Source organism: Cervus elaphus, chromosome 24, assembly GCF_910594005.1.
Source record: "Cervus elaphus chromosome 24, mCerEla1.1, whole genome shotgun sequence".
In the NCBI taxonomy this organism is placed as follows: domain Eukaryota; kingdom Metazoa; phylum Chordata; class Mammalia; order Artiodactyla; family Cervidae; genus Cervus; species Cervus elaphus.
Genome location: NC_057838.1, coordinates 47301695 through 47319891, shown reverse-complemented (window position 1 = coordinate 47319891; position 18197 = coordinate 47301695). Strand labels below are relative to the sequence as shown.

Genomic DNA, 18197 nt, shown 5'->3' with positions numbered 1-18197 from the left:
ACAAGCATCCAGCTCTGGTTCTCAAGGTGTAGAAGGTGCAAAATCTCTGCAGGATGAGTCTGCTCAACCCCTTCACTATGGCAGGTAATCTGTGCAGCAGGAAGGACAGAGACTGAAGGGGAAGTGCCAATTCTCCACATGGGGGACAAGGCACCATATGGCCCTGCAATTAGGGAGGATTAGACTGCCAAGAGCAAAAATAACCCTGGCAAAATCCAAAACGGCTGGTAGGAGATGTCAGCCCAGGTCAGCTCCTTCTTGGGGCTGTTTTTGTTCCCCAAGAGATTTTACTGATTTGTGGCCGTGAAAAGGAACTGAAAGATGAAAAGGAAAACTGATGATAGCAGATATTTCCAAGGCCAGGCCATTAAAACAATTTTCCCTTTTGCTATAAGCCTGGTGCATCAATAACTCTTCAAAGGGAAGATCACTGTTAACTTTGAGGAAACTTAACAACCTCACTCTCCTCTCTTTCTTGTAAAAAAAAAAAAAAAAGCAGGTGAACTAGATGAGATGGCTCATCTCTTGTAGCTCTGACATAAGTTTCTGATGTCATGTGCCAGAGATGGCAAAGGGGAGAGGAGGAAGGAAGCTGTGGAGATGGATCCCACCAGTCTCTAGGAGTAAAGTTCATCTTCAAAGGAAAAGGGCAGGGAACACTGAAATAGGATCCATAAGAAGGTGACCTCACGTGTATTTCTATGAACATATAGGTATGTGTCACACCAGAAATGAACACGGTGATGTTTTGAATCCAGAAAGTAACCCAAATATTGTTTCTCTTTTAATAGAATGAAACTATCAGTGACATGCACATACATTTCATTCAACTGAAAGCTATTTTATGTATTTGACTACGAGGGATGATTCAAAGAAAAACAGCAAAGGGCTGTACTTGGCAAAATGAAAATTAAGATTCCTTAAAATAGAGATCAGTTAGGTCATCTCTTTCTTAATTATGACACCTCAATATTTTTTTCTTGACAGCTTACATTCAAAATCACCCTTCATGGCTGCTGCTTTGGTTAAACAGCAGCTGAGCAAGCTGGCTTGGATTCAAGGACCACGTTTATTTATTTACTTGTTTTATTTATTTTAACTGGAGGCTAATTATTTTACAATATTGTAGTGGCTTTGCCATACATTGACATGAATCAGCCATGGGTGTCATGTGTTCCCCATCCTGAGCCCTCCTCCCACCACCCTCCCCATCCCATCCCTCTGAGGACCATGTATAATTAAAAAAAATAAAGAAAAGCACTAGATTCATACCTACTTGGTGAGATGTTCACACCATAAGGGTGTGAAAACTGAAAACAAATGAAAAAGATTCATGCTTCAATTTCTGTTCACTCTGGAGATTTTACCCACAGTATTGAATGGTGGCTGACATGGACTGTATTATATATATGTTTTTCCCTATAAATTTTGATTTTGATTTAGTTTTTTATATAGACTCACACTTCACTACTTATTATTTTATTCTTTGTGTTCTAATCTTCTCTCTCCTAACAAGCTGTAACTTCTGTGAAGGTGGAATTCATTTTTGTGTAATAACTCCTGGCACAGTATAGGTTCCTAGCTTCTAGTACTTTCCACACAGGAGGTTTTCAGGAACCTTATACTGGATAATAGTAATGGGGGGGAAATGATGTGCTAATGAAATATGATTTTTTTAAATGAAAGGTATGAAAATGTTGTGACATTTTATCTTTCCTAGAGATTTTTTTTGGAAATTATTTATTTTAATTGGAAGCTAATTATAACATTGTAGTGGTTTTTGCCATATATTCACAAGAATCAGCCATGGGTGTACACGTGTCCCCCATCCTGAACCCCCCTCCCACCTCTCTCCCCATCCCATCCCTCAGGGTTGTCCCAGTGCACCAAAAAGGATAATATGCCTTCTGGCTGGCCTCCTTACAACAGTAAGGAAGGTAAAAAGGCATCCAAAAGGATTTCACAGTCTTTTCAAAGAAGACAATCCTTTCAATTTATGGAGTAGAATTTGCATTGAGAACATACTGTTTTGTTCTATCTAGTCTCCATTCCCTATTTTCCTACAATCCGGTAAGTGACCCTGACCTAGCTATCAGCGTGGTCCATTCTCTAGCCAAAGTGCTCAGCAGTGGTCATATGATCCAAGTTAATGTGACTGGATTCAATCTCAGGACTAACTTATGATTGCAACCATTAAGGAAAAAAAATTCACTTTTCTGGGAGATTGCTAAGCTGCAAGGATGGGAGTCTACAGCTGTGAGGAACAATATCATTCCCACCAGAGACGAGCCTGTGAATTCAACCAACAAAGCACAGAACAGAGCTGAGGTACAGATTCATGATAACAACTTTTGGGTACCTGGATCCAGCCATTCCTGAAGGCAGCAGTATCTTCGGACTTTTTCCATTAGATAAGCCAATAAATTCTCTTTTCTGATTAAATCAGGACTAATTTCAGATTCTAACTACGGTAACAGAAAAGAGTTCTAAGTGAAATATGGGTGTTCCTGAGGATTACCACAGGTTTGCAGCACTCACATTCTTCACAATATATCCCACTCTACTTACTCTAACCTCACCTGCCATCATCTACCACTCATTCCATGCATTTGAATATTAGATGCCCTCCATTATCAACTGTCCATGAAAAGACCAGGCACAGTTATGCCAACATGCCTTTGCTCATGATATTAGCTCTCTTCACGAGATCCTTCCTCCTTTCTTGGCCTGGAAAACTCCTATTGATACTAAAAAGCCCATTTTTCTATAACCACCTCCCAAGACTCATAAGCAGAAACAACAACTCCCTTCTCTATGCCTCCTTTGCATTTCCTCCTATGATATGGCATGTGATGACATTTGCTACACTGGACTATTATCAAGTGTTCCTTTATCTCTCCTCCTGTTCAACAGTCCATATTCAAGAAAGTGAACTTATTCACTTTTGTTTCCTCACAGTTTAATGTTCACTAAATGACTGTATGAAGGAAAAAGGAATGAAAGGCAGAGGAAAGGGATATTTTCTGAACAAGATTCTCGAGGACCTGAAAACAACTTGTAATAAAAGCAAAAATCAGGATATCAGTATTCGATTCAAATATTTCCAAAATAACCTTCCCATCTTCCTCCTTACACTGAAGAATCACTAGGAACAATCACTGCTATAGTCAGATTAGGATTCCATGTTCTCCCCCAAACTTCTGAAAACTACGTTTAAAGAGAGAGACAACAAACTTAATGAAGTTAAATGTAATCACAACTGTGGATCTGCCTCTCACATTTTCCATAATGTACAGGTTATAGCATAAGAATGAAATCATAAAGCAGAAATATGGACTTCAGGAAAGCAATGGCTTCAAGGCCACCTACTCTCAGTATAGTCAACAAACTGCCTCAGCTACAAATAACCCTCTAACAGGGATGGACTCAACGGGAAATTGGTTGGCCAGACAGAAAAGTACACATCACACTTTTAGCACAGTGTGACACTGATCTCTCTCCTTCTCTCATCCAAAAATATTTGTCTTGTGTTAAGCATTGTCGGAAAATAATACATACATCCAGAAATCTCCTACAGGTAGCTGCATCACAAGCTAGGCTGGGTTTAACTGTAAAATTACCAAAGCTCTTTGAAATCAGGAAAAGAAAACATTAAGGTTATCAAGAGAAACAAGTAATTGAGCTGAAAAATTAATTACAGCCTCAATGTAATTCTCTTCAATTGATAAGATCTGCTAGACACTGCACTATCATCTCAGTCTCATTGAGCAAGATTCATGTCAGAACCAGATGGATGTGAAAGGCAGCAGCCAGACCCAGAGCAGCCACTTTCTCTCCATTTGGTCCTCAATATTCTTCTTTTGTGAAACAAGACACACGCATCAAGTACCATCAAACAGCAAATTCCCTCCCGCTATTGCCAAGGGGCCATCTGAAATGGATATCCCCATTCTCTGAGAAGCACGAACAATAACCAAAAAAAGATGCCTGTGTCCTTTTAACCTGGACCCACATTTGTGATCGTGGGCCAAAGCATATGTGCTCAGTAACAGGGGTGTAAGGAAACATATGTTAAATAACTCCGGATCAAAAGCAGAGCAAACCTTGCCATGGTATGGCTAGACACAAAGGGAGCTGGCTTCCTTAGTGCTTCAGCAGCTTGTGGACAGCTAGTTAGCATACGAAGAGAGGCCCCTAGCTCATACCCACTTTCTGGAAACAAAAGCAGTCTGTCATCAATATAAAGAGTTTACATACCAATAGTTTGTAATTAACCTTTCACCAGTGGTTTTGACCACAAGGGCCTTTTCCTTCTGAGCCTTAGGAGCCAGAGGACTAACTCTAGACTCATAGCCTTTGGTTTTAAGGGGATTTCAATTCTGTATTTGAGTATCACCTCTGCTACTAATGAGCTGTGTGAACTTGGGTCAGTAACTTTACTACTCTTGCTTTGCCATATACTTAGAAAAGGCATTATAGCTCTCTCACAAGACAGTGAGAATATGAGGTTAAACGATGGATGGAAGTGCTTGTCACCATGAAGTCCTTAAGGGAGAGTCACAAAGCACAGAGTGACAACTGGTAGTCAGATGTTCAGTAACAGCTGTGCTATGATAACTATTCCAGATCAGCTATCACAGACAATAGAAGAGTCTTCTTAATTTATATTTGCCTTCCTGGTCCACTCTACCCTGAAGAAATAACAAATCTCTTTGAAGTTCAGTTCAGAGTTCAGTTGCTCAGTCGTGTCCGACTCTTTGTGACCCCACGGACTGCAGCACACCAGGCCGCCCTGTCCATCACCACCTCCCGGAGTTTACTCAAACTCATGTCCATTGAGTCGGTGATGCCATCCAACCATCTCATCCTCTGTCATCCCCTTTTCCTCCCGCCTTCAGTCTTTCTCAGCATCAGGGTCTTTCCCAATGAGTCAGTTCTTTGAATCAGGTGGCCAAAGTATTGGAGTTTCAGCTTCAGCATTAGTCCTTCCAATGAATATTCAGGACTGATTTCCTTTAGGATAAACTGGTTGGATCTCCTAAGAGTCTCCTCCAACACCACAGTTCAAAAACATCAATTCTTCAGCACTCAACTTTCTTTATAGTCCAATTCTCACATCCATATAAGGCTACTGGAAAAACAATAGCTTTGACCAGACGGACCTTCATTGGCAAAGTAATGTCTCTGCTCTATAATATGCTGTGTAGGTTGGTCATAACTTTTCTTCCAAGGAGCAAGCACCTTTGAATTTCACGGCTGCAGTCACCATCTGCAGTGATTTTGGAGCCCCCCAAAATAAAAGTCTGTCACTGCTTCCACTGTTTCCCCATCTATTTGCCATGAAGTGATGGGACTGGATGCCATGATCTTAGTTTTCTGAAGGTTGAGTTTTAAGCCACCTTTTTCACCTCTTTCACTTTCATCAAGAGGCTCTTTAGTTCCTTTTCGCTTTCTGCCATAAGGGTGGTATCATCTGCATATCTGAGGTTATTGACATTTCTCCCAGCAATCTTGATTCCAGCTTGTGCTTCATCCAACCCAGTGTTTCTCATGATGTACTCTGCATATAAGTTAAATAAGCAGGGTGACAATACACAGCCTTGACATACTCATTTCCCTATTTGGAACCAGTCTCTTGTTCCATGCCTCGTTCTAACTGTTGCTTCCTGACCTTCATACAGATTTCCCAGGAGGCAGGTCAGGTGGTCTGGTATTCCCATCTCTTGAAGAATTTTCCACAGTTTATTGTGATCCACACAGTCAAAGGTTTTGTCATAGTCAATAGAGGAGAAGTAGATGCTTTTCTGGAACTCTCTTGCTTTTTCGATGATGGAGCAGATGTTGGCAATTTGATCTCTAGTTGTTCTGCCTTTTCTAAATCCCTTTAAAGTAGTCCCTCCTTATCCCAGGAGGAAACCTTTCAACAACCCCAGTGGACATTTAAAACTACAGATAATACAGAATCCATATATATACATATATATATATATATATGTATATATATACATACACACACACTACATTTTTTCTTATCATATATATTTATGATAAAATTTAATCTACAAATTAGATTCAGTAACAGATTAACAACAATAACTGGCAAAAAGTAGAACAATAACAATATAATGTAATAGGAGTTATGTGAACATGATCTCTCAAAATATCTTACTGAACAAATTTAATGCCTTTTCCATCTTAACAAAACACTTACCATAAGCTGTGACCATAACTTTTGCAGTATGAGGTGTGAGAGCAAAACAAATATGAATTTCTTTTTCATTCTTCACAATTTCATGGATACAAGATTTGTTCCTCCTATAGATCTCAGCAACCTCAGCATGCTTTTTTTTTTTTTTTTTTAAATTAAGTCAAGGACTTTTCCTCTTTTCACTTAAACACTTCACGGCTTCTCTTTAGCACGTCTGAACTGCCAGTATCACTCCTCTTGTGCTTTGAGGCTATTATTGAGTAAAATAAGGATCCTTCAAACACAAACACTTTGATAGCAGGACAGCCAATCTGATAACCAAGAGGGCTACTATTATTAAGTGACAAATGGACAGAACTCGCTGGACAAAGGGATGATTCACATCCAGGTGGGACAGAGCAGGATGGCCTGAGACTTCTTCATGCAACACAGAATGGTGCACAATGTAAAACTAGTACATTGTTTACTTCTAGAATTTTCCATTTGACATTTCTGGACCATGGTTGAGCTCAGGTAACTGAAACCAAGGAACACGAAACTGTGAATATCTTCTCATTCTGCTTTATTATTTCATATCAAAACATGTACCACTCCCTGGCATTATATATTTATTAGGGGTTTATTTTCTGTATCCACACTCCAGAATGTAAGGTTGGTTGAGCTCACTGCTATACCCCCAGTGCCCATAACAGTGCCTGGCTAAAAAGAGGCCCTCAATAAAAATCTGGAGGATGATAGAATGAAGTGAAGTCAAAAAGTATAAGGGTTATAAATTTATATATTTGTTCTGGGGAGAAGGCTGTCTTTGATAAAAGTATTTTTAATATTGCAGGTTGCTTTAAGTCAAACAGGATTATCCTCTACTTAGGCAACAAATATTTATTGGACAGTACATTTTACAGTGCTACCTCCTAGGCATGGAGGAAGAGCTAATGATTAATCAGACCTTCCCAACCCATGGATTGAACCCAGGTCTCCCACACTGTAGGCAGATTCTTTACCAGCTGAGCCACCAGGGAAGCCCAAGAATACTGGAGTGGGTAGCCTATCCCTTTTCCAGTGGATCTTCCTGAGCCAGGAATTGAACCGGGGTTTCCTGCACTGCAAGCGGATTCTTTACCAACTGAGCTATTGGGGAAGTCCTGGGGTGCATCAATGTACAATAATTCTTCTTTCACTAGAACTGCCTATGTGATGAAAGCAAAGGCAGCCACATCGCTAAAATGTAACAACCAGTGTGCAGGGAGAAGGATGGAGGAAGCAGATGTACAGAGGTGCAGCAGAGCTGAAAGAGGACTTCAGGGCTCCCCACAGGGCTGCAAGTCCCAATTTCCAACTGTCACCAAATCCCTGGGTGGTACAAGAACCAACAATTCTGAGGGGGCGGAGGTGGCAAGGAATAATTAGGCACTAGATAAGAAGAACTTCTTTAAAGTCTATACCTTCCTAGGGAAAACTAGCCTAAAGAAATAAACAGAAATCTAGATATACATTAAAACATGAAGATGTCTCTCATAGCCAGTTGAAAAGTAAAAGCTGATAATTTTATGTAGGATAATGAATGAGCAACTATCTAATGTCAAGATACTATTTAATAATAAAAAATAAGTACTTGAGCAAAATCAGATTTATGTTAAGGTCATATTCATGATTTATGTTAAATGTAAAAAGCAGGATACAAAAGTACATTAGATGTTATGGAAAATCCTGAATGAACTTTCTGACCAAAAAAATATAAATACATACATACAAACACACACACACATATATATATACACACATATTCATGCCCATTATTTATACAGACACACATGAAGAGAGTATGTATACATATGGAAAGAAAGATATAGAAGTGGATATAGATAAAGGAAATATAGCTGTGTTCAAAATGATGATTCCTACTTTATGTAATTGATAAGAAACATTTATTCTTGATATCTTTTCATACTTTTCAGATTTTCTGTAATGCATATTTACTGTTTTACAGACAAAATGCTATACTTTACTTTAGAATATTACTCAAGCACTTCTGAAATATTGTTTATTCACAACTAAATACCAAATACTTCCAAAACAATCAGGAGAATACTTATAGTTGAACCAATTGGTTTACTCCTCACTGCAATAGGGAGAGTGCACACTTTGAGGTTTGTGGGTGGTTCAAGAAGACAGTGGATCTCCCCTGGTAGTTCAGATAGTAAAGAATCCACCTGCAATGCAGGAAACCAGGGTTCGATCCCTCAGTCAGAAAAAATCCCTGGAGATGGGAACGGCTACCCACTCCAATATTATTGCCTGGAAAATCCCCTGGACAGAGGAGCCTGGTGGGGCAGCAGTCCATGGAGTCACAAAGAGGCAGACATGACTGAGCGACTAAGCATATCAAGACAGTACTGCAAAGGGTTTTCAGTCATGAATCACCTGGGCATGAGTCAAGTGACTTCAGGTGATGTGAGGGAAGGTTCAGGAAGTCACGCTTCCTTCCAAACTGGATGCTATTAGAAAGTGGAGAAAATTTTCTGTTTGCATATTCAAATAAATCCTAGAACACTACATCTGTAACTACAAAAATCAAGAAGCAGCAGTGAGTCACGTTAGTCAGAAGGAGTGGATATACCATCATTTTGGTGGTCTGGACAATGTTTACATTTTTGGCCATGCTGAGACATGATTATGAGCGGTCTTGTCCTGACTCATCATTCACATCAGTAACAACAAGGACTCACTGATAGTAGCAGGCCAGCTCCACAATCTCAAGGAACAGATAGGCTGTTAAAAAGTATCGAGGAAAAAGTACTGTGATGTGTGTTATCTCTGATAACAAACACAATGAAAACTCGGTGTTACTTTGCAAATTAAGTAATACACGTGAGTGCAACTGAGGAGTTAAAAACTACAATATACATATTAAGGTGGTGCGAACATCTTCACCATCATTGTCACCTGTATCAATCTCTTCTAAGACATAAGAAATAAGAATCAGTATTCTTTTATAGGTCAGCAACGGAAGCTTGTGCATTGGTTTTACTCTACCAAGATGGTTAAGGATGGTAAAAATTAAGGCCCAGATCTTTAAAATGGATAGATACTAAATATTGAGACAACTTTTAAAACATCTATTTCTTAACTGTAACATGTATCCTTAAAAATCCATAAGAAAGAAAGAAGTGTAATACCTATCCCCAAATATAGTAACTAAAAGAAACTTAAAAGATTGAGGGGGAAGAGGACCAAAGGTGAAAGAGTATGATGTGTGCAACAGATTTTCAATGGTGCAGTCAGAAACAAAACAAAGTAATGAGAGAAAGCAAGTATCACATACTATTAACATCTGAGCATACAAACAGTATTAAAAAGATACAGAATTCTTGAGAGTTTCCTCCTGTATTCTCATGGGTCATCTCATATTTTGGAGACTAACTCCTTATAGAACCTATATAAGGGTCAGAATTCTGAAAGTACACATAAGATGTTTTTCAAAAATTAGGAAGTACTTTTCCTGAGGCAAAAACTGTTTAATTTGAGACTAGCCCTTATTGTTATGAAACTCAAATTCATATTATGGCAGAAAGTGAAGAAGAACTAAAGAGCCTCTTGATGAAAGTGAAAGAGGAGAGTGAAAAAGTTGGCTTAAAACTCAATATTCAGAAAACTAAGATCATGGCATCTGGTCCCATCACTTCATGGCAAATAGATGGGGAAACAGTGGAGGCAGTGACAGACTTTATTTTGGGGGGCTCTGAAATCAATGCAGATGGTCATGAAATTAAAAGACTCTTGCTCCTTGGAAGAAAAGCTATGACCAACTTCTAGACAGCTTATTAAAGAGTAGAGACATTACCAACAAGTTCCATCTAGTCAAAGTTTTGGTTTTTCCAGTAGTCATGTATGGATGTGAGAGTTGGACCATAAACAAAGCTGAGTGCCAAAGAATTGATGCTTTTGAACTGTGGTGCTGGAGAAGGCTTTTGAGAGTCCCTTGGACTGCAAGGAGATCAAACCAGTCAATCCTAAAGGAAATCAGTCCTAAATATTCACTGAAAGGACTGATGCTGAACCTGAAGCTCCAGTACTTTGGCCTGATGGGAAGAACTGACTCATTGGAAAAGACCCTGATACTGGGAAAGACTGAAGGCAGGAGGAGAAGGGGATGACAGAGGATGAGATGGTTTGACGGCATCACTGACTCTATGGACATGAGTTTGAGTAAACTCCAGGAGATGGTGATGGACAGGGCGGCCTGGTATGCTGCAGTCCATAGGGCTGCAAAGAGTCGGACACGACTGAGTGACTGAACTGAACTGATGTGACTCATACTTTAGCTATCCATTCATTACAAAATAATTTATGGAGTTCCTCAGAGGGACCATGCTTTGTATAAGGCATGAAGGTGCATGAAACCTGTTCTAACAGACAAAAAATGGGTCTCCCTCATGAGCAACTCCGAAGGCAGGACAATGAATCAATGTAGGAATTACGTCCAGTAGACACCTCTCAAAAAAAAAAAAAAAAATCCAGTCCTATCATTGTATCAAAGAGTTGTGTGTATGCTTGCTAAGTCACTTCAGTCATGTCCAACTCTTTGCAATCCCATGGACCGTAGCCTGCCAGGCCCCTATGTCCATGGGATTCTCCCGGCAAGAATACTGGAGTGGGTTGCCATTTCCTCCTTCAGGGGATCTTCCCAACCCAGGGATCAAACCTGAGTCTCTTATGTCTTCTGCATTGGCAGGTGAGTTCTTTACCACTAGCTCCACCTGGGAAGTCCTATCAAAGGGTTGCAAGTATTTAAATAAGGCAAAGAAATTAAACAGCATATAATAAAAGGATAACAGAAAGGGTTAGTTAAATAGAACAACACTGGGGAAAATTAGGTACTCTTAACGTTTCAGTTATTGACTAGTACATGTACAAAATGGGGAAGGGTTTGAAAAATAAGACAACAACCAACCAACCAGCAAACACAAAAATTTCCTTCCACCCCCAGTCCTATATTTGCAAACAAATATATATTCACTCATTTAAAAACATACATGGCATTGAACTATAAACTCTGTTCAATACCTTGTTTTGCCTCAAAGAACAATATTCACTCATTCAGTCAGTGATTTATTAAGCATCTATTACATAGCAAGCACTACTGTACAGGTGCTAGAGAGCTGATCAAAATGGATGAAATCCTTAAACCTATGGAGTTGATACTGCAGTATTACATTCTATATCAGCATATAAACCATACTTCATTCTCTCAAGGGGCTGTATTCACCCACTCTAAGTATATGCTATTATGTCTTTAACCAGTCTCTTACTTACCGGCTTTTAGATCCTTTTCCAGTTAATGCATGCTTTTTTTAAATAAATGTTGATCTTCTAGCATTCTCTTCACTTATAAACATATATTTTGGCCAAATTCTAAACAGCCATTTAAAACCAGTTAATTTATGTCAACATTGTATCTTGAAAATGTTTTATTCATTAAGTTCTTTTCATTTAACCAGTATCTATAAAACCACATGGGAGAAGATATTCTCCTAGAGTTGTTTAACTACGTTACAATTCCAGTTGATTATTTGTAACAGTTTAGCAAAATATGTTACAGTTTTTCAGAACCCAGGAAGAAAGCAAATGTCATTGCCAATCCATTTTTTTCCCCCTTGCAACTGTTAGGTGCAGTGCTAATTCTTCCAGCTGGTTTTCAGACAGCTTTAAAATTAACTTTGAAGTTTCCCTAACCCTTAAAAGTCAGAGTGACTGCTTTGCCAAGAGAAACAGAGCTCTTACTGAACAAGGCAGAATACACTTAGTACTTATCATTTCAAATGTACATGTTCTGGATGCATGTGTGTGTGTGCGTCCCACAACATTTGCAAAGGATCTATGATGCACCCACTCTAGTATTCTTGCCTGGAGAATCCCGATGGACAGAGGAGCCTGGTGGGCTATAGTCCATGGGGTCGCAAGGAGTCAGACACAACTGAAAGACTAAGCACATTATGCACTGCAGCCCAAGGAGTAATTGCCGAACCATACTAATTCAGAAATGACCAAACAAAAACAAACCCAATACAGGAACCTGCACTGATTCACAAAAAAACACAGTCAAACCAAACCAAACAACAAACTCCAACAATAACATTTCTTGAGTACTATGTATGCCAGACCCTGTGTCAAGGATTTTAAGTACATCTCATTTGGTTGCAGGGCAACCCCTCTACAGATGTGAAAACTGAGGCTTAAGAGAAGTTTAGATATTTTGCCAAGTTCATTCAGCCCTTACGTGATAGGACTGAACGTAAACATGGACAGCCTTGGCTTTAAAATCTGGTTATGACACTGTGCTCCTGCAACTACAAAATCCATTTAATAATTGTTTATAAATTATGTACTAGCCATGTAACATGACATACCACGGAGGAGTGATAAAGGTTAACTCACAAATTCTACATATGTTGGAGCCAAGATTCAACCCCAATCTATCTGACTCTACAGTGAGTCTTCTTGAATCCACCTTGTGGAACCTCAGAATGATGATGCCATGGAGAGATTTTACTGCCCACCATCCTCAAAGAAGACGAGTTAAGGGCATCAGCTCTGGACTAATACTGCCTAGATTCAAATCCCAGCAAGTGGTTACTGTGGACACAGGATAAATTAATCTCTCCATGTTTCTGTTTATCTATTAGAGATTCTTGGTAGCTCTATGTATCAAAGAGGATAATATATGTAAAGAGCTGAGAACTGTGTCCAGCCAATGCTCAGGATCTCCAGACAGCTCACCACTGCAACAACAGTGCCATTTACTCATTCTAGAATAGAGCTACAATCACCTATCTTACATACAGATGACAGAAGATGAGATGGTTGGATGGCATCACCAACTCAATGGACATCAGTCTGAGCAAACTCCGGGAGATGGTGAGGGACAGGGAAGCCTGGCGTGCTGCAGCCCATGGATCGCAAAGAGTCTGACACAACTGAGCGACCAACCAACAAAATACAAACAACCACAACACTGCCTCAGGGAGCACAGCCTGGGGTTGAAACACATCATATGTTGTAGAAAAGGCCAACTGTGAAAATTCATTATTAGGAGAAAATTAAGGACAATATTCAACTGAGGAGTCACTGAGGAACTCCTGAACTCCCATCCAAGAGTTCCTCAAGCAAGCATCTGTAATAACCACCAAACCCTGCTGAGAATTCAGAGCCTGCGAACGTGGATCTACTTCGAGCTGGAGGAAGAAACTCTGCCTTTGGCAGACAGGCGTGATTGCCAGGAGTTGCATTTCCTGTGAGTGGGCAGCGAAGCCATGGCAACTAGAACCACGGGATGTCTGGGGGCATCCCAGGTGAAATGGAGCCCTCACAGGTTCAGAGCGACCTTTTACCCACAGAAGAAGAATCCCAATAGAGGAGAAGGGCAGTTGACAGACAGCAAGCCAAGGATGTCTGGGGTGCATTAGCATCCCTCCTTCTCTGTTGGGAACCTTCAGAGGCTCAGAGTTGGGGTGGGGGGAAGACGGCTTTACAATGGGGCTCAGCACAAAAGGCCCTCCTCCTTTTCAGTCCCTCTCCTTTTTCTCCAGCTGAGCCCAGTTATATGCAAACAACGCTCTAAAAGAAGCTCAAAATACAGGCTACTGGATGGCTGAGGAAGAACAGGGTGGGGGAGCCAACAGTTCAAAGAGTGGCAGCAGGCCAGTGAAGTGGGGTCTGCAGGAACGGGAGGCAGCGGGCACCCCTGGCTTTTACCCAACTGGAAGCAAAGTAAAGCATCTTCCAGCGGGCCCCCTGCCCTAAGCAGCGCAAGCCTGGAGCAGAGCGACCGCTCTCATCCTCTTCCACCTGCCCCCACGCCGCAGCCAAAGCTGTCCCCGCGTGGGGGCCTTGCCGCTCAGCTGTGCCGCCGGAGATGCTCGCCCAGAAAACATGGCTGAGCCTCCACGATGCGCGCGCGACGCGGGAGCGTTTTGGGGAGGGATGCGCCCGGAGCCCGGCCCTGCAGCTGGGAGAGGTCGGAGGTGGGGAACTTGAACGCTTGGGTTGGAGGCAAGTGCTGCGCGTGCCAGCTGCTCCTCGGCGTGGCTCTTTCCTCCCTCCCTCCCTCTCCTTTTCCTTCCTCCCCTTTCCTCCTCCTTCCCATCTTCCTCCCTTCTTCATCCCTGCCCAGCCTCCCTCCAGCCACCCCGACCCTCGGCCCTGCCCTCCTCCCGCAGTCACTCCCAAGCCCGGGAACAAAACCCGCCCGCCCGCGGTTACCTGCGGGCCCCCAGAGTGGCCCCAAGGTCTGCCTCGGTCACTGCCGGAGCCCAGGCGCGCACTCAGCCGCCGCCCGCCTCATCCCCGCGCATCTGAGCGGCCCCAGCGGCAGCTGCTCCTTTTATGGGGCCCGCAGGCAGAGGCAGTGCCCTGGCGTCCCCAGCCCGCTCGGGCGGCAGCGTCGTCAATGTGCGCTATTCACACTCAGGGGCCGCTGCTGGGTCCCCGGTAGTGAGCGGCCGCCTCCCGCCCATCCGCATCCACAGGGCCTGGGTAGGGGTGCGGAGGGGGTGGGGTGTGGATAAACAGGGCTTTCACGGTACCTAGCGTGGGAGGGGAGGTCACGTGGTCCCGGTCCAGGGTAACCAAGGAAATATGGGCCCACTAAGAGTTGCAATCTTGGAAACGGATGTGGAGACGGTGGTCAAACAAGAGAGTCAGATATACTTTAAAATATATCAGGGATAAAGTTGAACCTTCTTTCCTCATCATTATTTTATTTAAAATAACAATTCTTAAATAGCACCTGCCCTTTTACTAATGACTATGAGGAGCCTTTTATTCTCTCCTGGTACAGACTATTTTGAAAGTACTGTGCTGGTGTTCCAATACACCACTGTGACCCTTTGGTTAATACAAATCGTCTCTTCACTCTTCAGGAAACTTAGATTGGCCCCAATCCATAAAATAAAAGCTAAACACCTTAACTTCGCATTCAAGGTCCTTAAAAAAAAAAAAAAAAAAAGACATCCTAAAAAAGGGCCCTACTCTCTAGTTGCAAAGTCAATCCACCTCATCATCCTGCAGCCCTGGAAAGAGGGAACTATTTGTCTTGCCTCTGAAAGATGAAAAGGATGAAGTTCAAAGAGGTTAAGTAACAGTCAAAGGTCACTCAGTTAAGTGCTTGGAGCAGTGTCTCAGGTCAGTCCAAGTTCAAAGTCCTGAATCTTGGTCTCCCTGTGCTTCTGCCTTTTGTGAACTTTTAAGGTCAAGGGGCATGCCTTAACTCTGGAAAATACTTCACCTCTTCTCTGGCAAGGATAAACCTGAAAAAGGTGAGTTCCCTGGGCTAGGAGGGAAAAGAAAACACTGAGAAAGCTCCATTTGAATCTATCACCTCATCTCAGCATTTCCTTTCGATTCATATAGAATTTTAGTTCTAATTTCAGGTGGAGCATTCATGGGAAGTCATCAATTTGACAACACTGGGGTTGGTCCCAGCATATGCATGTCACTGCCTGGGACCCCAAATCATCTCCCAAGGAAGAAGCCCTAATGCAGTTATTTGAAACACTTTACATAATGTTAAAATGAAGTTTGCATGTGAGTTATAGAAGCAGAGGACAATAAAATCCACACCAAGGGTCTGAGTGGGCCTACCTTCCAAGGTGTGGAAAAATATTACCCAAAAGAGCAAACAACACAACCCATTTACTGCCGTGTCTTTTTTCCCCCAGCAGCCACAGGAGAAGGATTTGACATGAGAGGTTTTCCAGAGTGAACCTAGCACAATTTCTCTAGTGGAGCTCATTACAAGACTAGATAAGCCTGATGGTGATAAGATGCAGTAAAGGAATGTCTATGCTAATAACTCCAGAAAGGTAAGGGGGTGGGTGGAGGTGATTGAGAGCCTTCCATTGTAGTGAAAGTGACTTTCAGTTTCAAACAATTATACTAGGGCATTCGGTGTGTAGAAAGAAGTGTCTGTATTACACGGTGTTCCTGCTAAGAGGGTTCTCAAAGGCAGAAAGCCTGTAATTAGAAGCCCTGAAGTACCCACCTCTCCATGAAGAAGGCTGGAGGACAGCCTGCCCAGGTAATAGGGTTTGAGTGTGAGTGTGTCTGTGTAACAGTGACAGAGAGGGAGTGTGTGTGTGTGTGTGTGTGTGTGTGTGTGTGTGTGTGTGTCCTCAGTCTCCATTTCCCAGCATCACCGTCTAATTACCATATAATACCAAGGTTTATAAGTTTCCAGTGGTGGGTAAAAAAGAAATAAAAACAAAGGGATGCACTGGGATGACCCAGAGGGATGGGATGGGGAGGGAGGTGGGAGGGGGGTTCAGGATGGGGAACACATGTACACCTGTGGCGGATTCATGTCAATGTATGGCAAAACCACTACAATATTGTAATTAGCCTCTGATTAAAATAAGTAAATTTATATTTTTTTAAAAAAGGAAACAAAAAAGCCACTTAACAGGACCCTAAAAAAATGTGATTTAGAGAAAGAGATATTTGAACACACATCCAAAAGCAGCTCATCTAACATGGGGGCAGGAGAGTGGCTTAGCCTTTGAAGCAGACAGCAAAATTCCTCCCCACTCTCAGATTCTGACCTCCATGACTTCCTATTTCATTTGCACTCACGGTAAACCTTCTTAGAAGGCCCTCTCAATGCTGCTGGTATATGCCACTGAGAATAAGAAAATGAGGACTTGGTGGTGATGTCACCACCTTTTTGTCTATCTCCACTCATATATATGAAAATGGGCTGCTTCTGAGCCAGCCAAGCCTTTCTTGGGCCCTGATCCTCTGAATCACTCATTTCAGGAAGGGTCTGTGAGAACTGAAATTTGCATTTGTCTGTAAGGGATAGTTTGGCAAATCCAACTTAATTCTATAGTCACTCCTGAATCTTCACAGTATCTGAAGGAGATACACGTGCTCCCCCTTGGTAAGGCTTATGAGATGCATTGTTTGTAATAACCTAATTTATGTTTCCTGTTCACAGATGGTAAATGTAAAATTTCTCAAGGGGAAGAAATTACATCCCGTACAACTTGGGGTTTGTGTTCATCTGTCCATGACTATAATACATCTCAGATAGGTTTACTCCCTACCCCAAACAGAAATAGCTGGTCTTGACACTCAATTGAAAAAGAAAAGATGACACTGTATATTTCACCCAATTGTATTATCAATATTCTGTCTCAAACAATAATATTGGTTGTTTTTTTTTTTTTTTGAACCCCTCAAAACGGATGGAAAAATTAAGTCTGATTTAATCTCTCTTAGCTCTGCATGGTATAACAATATTAAGTCATATGTTTGGAGTTTGAGTAGCTGGAGGCAGTTTCTACATCAAACTCAAATGGCCACCCAGAACTTATTTTCTCTGTGGTAGGTATGGGTCTTGTCATACATTTTGGTGGTTGCTGTTTATTTTTTTAAGAGGAAGCATCACGGCGCTAACATCAAACAGATGTAATTGAGTTCGGCTTTGAATTTTTTTTTTCTTAAAATACAATAACCTTTTGTTTTTATTTATTCAACACATATTTTTTGAGCACTTAGTATGTGTTGCATTGTTCTCAGCATTGGAGATACAACAGTGGACAGACAAAAAACCTGCCTTCATGCAATTATATTCCTGTAGCTGACTAGACTCCTAATATCAACATTGTAAATGTATGCAGAACTGACCCACAATTATTAACCTTAATCATGGGGTAATAATTAACAGGAAATTCTAATTACTGAGTAAGCCTAGAAAACTTTTCCTTGGTTTTAGGATATGTTATGGTTTTATTCTATTGACTTTCTTTTTTACTGGTTTTCATGAATAAGGCTACAAATTGACAAGGATAATCACTGTTTAGACCTTGACCTTAGAGCCCACCTGTCTGAATGGATATTCCTAATCTACACTTGGCTCTGTGACCTTGAGGAAGGTACTCAATTCTGCTAATTCACTATTTCCCCATTTGTATTTGTTAATGGGAATAATATG

At 41.4% G+C, this 18197-nt stretch overlaps 1 protein-coding gene across 19 annotated transcripts in view; it reads right to left on the bottom strand.

The window, feature by feature from the left end:
- The window catches only part of MAGI1 (membrane associated guanylate kinase, WW and PDZ domain containing 1), a 633420-nt gene that overhangs the window by 162580 nt on the left and 452643 nt on the right, over positions 1–18197 (bottom strand). Inside the window, exon 1 of one of the 19 annotated variants that reach the window (XM_043885424.1) lies at positions 14468–14605. The exons of the other annotated variants lie outside the window; for them this stretch is intronic. The gene's annotated coding sequence lies outside the window, so the exon portion shown is untranslated. Of the gene's footprint in view, positions 1–14467; positions 14606–18197 lie in introns of those variants that run through there. 19 annotated transcript variants of the gene reach the window in all.